We start from the raw sequence: 3,467 nt of genomic DNA, 5'->3' as shown, positions 1-3,467 counted from the left end.
GGGGGGGGGAGGGGGGAGAGAGAGGGAGGGGGAGAGAGAGAGAGAGAGAGAGACAGAGAGACAGAGAGAGAGAGAGAGAGAGAGAATGATAAATGAACAGCCAAGGTGAAAAGATAGGGCTAATCTGAAAGGGTCCCAAATTCAAGAGCCTGTGTCCTGTGATGTTGGGGTGTGCTACCCTCCCAAGACATGGATGTTTGTCCCTGGGAAGCTCCCTGTACTTTGTCTTTTAAAAATTTTAATGGTACCGGGGATTGAGCCCACAGCCTCTCATAAGCTAGGCGAGTACGCTATCACTGAGCCGCACACTCAAATCTACTTATTTATTCATTGATATAGGATCTTGTTAAGTTGCCCAGGTTAGCCTCAAACTTATGATTCTCCTGGGTCCCTACACTCAGCTCTTTGGGTTTTCTTTTTAAATTTTATTATTATTGTGAGTGTTTAATGTGTATGTGTGTGTGATAGTTTGTATGAGAAATGTCCCCATAGGCCCCTGCATCTGAACACTTGGTCCCCAGTTGGTGGTGCTCTTTGGGAGGTGATGGAACCTTTAGGAGATGGAACCTTGCTGCAGGAAGTACGTCCGTGGGGGCGGGCTTTGAGGGTTTGTGGCTTTGCATTACTTCCAGTTTGCAGTTGATTCAGTTGAAGAGGTTAGGACTCAGCTTCCTGCTCCTGCCGCCATGCCTGCTGTTTGCAGGCACGCCTTCCCGCCATCGTGGACTCTTAGCCCTCTGGAACTCTTCCTTCTGTAAGTTGCTTTGGTCATGGTGTTCTATCAGAGCAACAAAAAGTAACTAAGGCAGTGTATGGAGATGGGTGCACATGTACCACGTGTGGAGGTCAGTAGTCGGCTCTGGGGAGGTGAGTCTTCCACTGTGGGCACAGACCAGCAGACTTCTACTCATGAGCCATCTCACCTGTCCATCTTTTGAGATTTTTATGCACATTTCCTTATGTAGGTGTGACCGTGGCCTGTGCTGAGTAGTTCAATCTCCATGGAACCCTTCTGTCCGCCCAGGAGGCTGGAGATAGTGCCAAAAGTTTCAGGATTCTGGTCAAAGCTTTCTGATGATCAGCTTCCATTCTAAGCCTCTTTAGGTGCCTGTCCGAGAGTGGCCTCATTAGAACAAAAAACATTCCCAAGACTCGGGAAATTCCTAGGGTTGTAGGGGTTCTCTGCCAGGAACCAGAGACAAAGACATAATGTCTTCTATCACAGGTGGAGAGGGGAAAGCTCTTTTTTACTGTAGAACTTCAATGAATAAACGTAGAAGGAGCCAAGCATGGTGGCATGTCCTGTGATCCCAGCACTTGGGAGGCTGAGACACAAGGATTGCTATGAGTTTTAGACAAGCCTGGGCTACATAGTGAGTTTCAGGTCAGTCAGAGCTACATAGCAAGACCATATTTCAAAAATAAATGATCAAGGCCAGGCGTGGTGGTGCATGCCTTTAATCCCAGCACTCCAGAGGCAGAGTCAGGCGGACTTCTGTGACTTCAAGGCCAGCCTGGTCTACATAGTAAGTTCCAGGACAGCTGGGGGAGACCCTGTCTCAAAAAGACCAAAAAAAAAAAAAGATCAAATGAATAACATAAATTAGATTAAAATTAAAAAATTGTGAGCTCATTTAATTAAAAAAATTTTTTTGAGCTCATTTAAAAAATTTTTTGAGCTCATTTAATTTTTAATGGAATTTAAATTTTAATAAAGTAGTTTGCAGGGGCCAGCGAGATGGCTCAGCGGTTAAGAGCACTGGTTGCTCTTGCAGAGGACCTAGATTCAGTTTCCAGAATCCACATGGCAGCTAACAACTGTTCATAACTCTGGTTTCAGAGGATCTGGCACCCTCTTCTGACCTCTGCATGCACTAGGCACACACATGGCACAAATACACACATGTAGGCAAAACACAAAATGAATAAATCTTTTTTAAAGAAGTTTGCAGAACACTATGTACAACATAATATTTGTGTGACATTATAAAGGTTCAGAATACTACACCGAGCTAATACATATATGTGTATATGGCAAGAAAACATATAAAATATTTATGAAAGGAGTATTCATAACAACTCTAGGGTTATGGTTTTCCTAGGGAAGAAGCAGGGAAAATGCACTGGAAAGCTTAAACTCTTAATGTTTCATTTCTTGGGGAAAATGACTGAAGATTAAGAATCGTAAGCCCCGGCTTCTGTGTGCCTCTTGAATTTCACATGCTTTTGGTGACCCTCCAACTTGCTTGTTTTAAAAGTCAGAGGTGTGGCTGAAGCAGCATGTCTGGTCACGGAAGCCACAAGTGACCTGTAGGCAGCATACAGCCGCAGCTACCCATCCAGCCCCTAATACTGACATAGGATTGCAGTTCATAAGGGCTGCCGCCTTCACCTCGTTCATTAGCATATCAAAAGGTGTATCTTCAGAGGTTGTTTTGACCTGGTTGCCAGGCACAGCGGTAACAGCCCAAGATTCAAGTTCAATTGTCCATGACTGTTGCTAAGCTAAAGAGAGCCAAGGAACGGGAGGGGAGGAACTTGTGTGTCCTGATCGAATGAGCATAGCAGGCTAATGCTCAATCTATTTATAAGACAGGATAATTAACTCCTTTCAAGAGTCCAGAGGGATGTAAAACACAGTCACTGCTCTCAAAGAGCCATTTTCATTTTGTGTATTTAAAATATAATAACCGGGCAGAGTAGGGAATGAGGGGCAACTGACATGGGAGCTCAGAGGCAGAAACATCTCTGTGGAGTGAGATCCTTGGTGAGAAGTCAATGGTGAGGGTGGGTGAGACAAGGGCTGAGGGAGGAAGTCAGGATCCAGGATGAGGCTATGATTCGAATGAGATTTGAATACCTCGTGCTGTGTCCATCTCAACTGATTCCAAATTATGTTCTCTGAATTTGGAAGTGTAGATAACCACTGTGGAAAATCCAACATAGTAAGGTAGATGTTTTCGCTTTGTTCAGGAGAAGGATGTAAGTGCCAGTTCTTTTCATATAGCCAGCCTGGTCTATAAGCAGAACCTAGGTGTGCTTTATTTATTTATTTTTATAGGGGAGAGTATGAGCCAGCATTCCCCCATTAGCAAAAACTATAAAGTCGAGCTTCTTGCTTTGGGGGAAATCACGAGGATCAACAGATCTCGAGTGTGAGAGACCAGACTGGGGAAAACCACCTTCCTGATCCTGGTATCTCCCCTTCCAGGAAAGTGAACGAGAGAGAGGGGGGTGGCAGGGGGAGAGGGAGAGAACACAAGAAATAGGATCATGAGAGGGTGGGAAGAAATCTTAGGGAAAAGAAGGGTGAAGAAAGGTTAGGGGCATGTGAAAGCAGGAAGGTTTTAGGATGGAGGAAGGGGACCAGCGAGAAGACGTCTAACAAGGTGGCAGGGAGTGAGGGGAGGGCAGTGGGGAGGGCGATGAATAAGAGCAAAGTATGTTGAAAATGCCATAACGATGGG

The 3,467-nt window shown here is 45.1% G+C and overlaps 1 non-coding gene across 1 annotated transcript; it reads right to left on the bottom strand.

The window, feature by feature from the left end:
- Positions 1-3,058: 3,058 nt before the first annotated feature.
- On the bottom strand, positions 3,059-3,219 carry LOC115070912. The gene has a single exon (XR_003850011.1). It is a non-coding gene; the product is annotated as a U1 spliceosomal RNA (small nuclear RNA).
- Between the last annotated feature and the right edge of the window lie 248 nt (positions 3,220-3,467).

Source organism: Nannospalax galili, unplaced genomic scaffold, assembly GCF_000622305.1.
Source record: "Nannospalax galili isolate Female #2095 unplaced genomic scaffold, S.galili_v1.0 scaffold917, whole genome shotgun sequence".
Lineage (NCBI taxonomy): Eukaryota > Metazoa > Chordata > Mammalia > Rodentia > Spalacidae > Nannospalax > Nannospalax galili.
The sequence above is the reverse complement of the archived record's forward strand: the minus strand, read 5'-3'. Positions and strand labels throughout refer to the sequence as shown.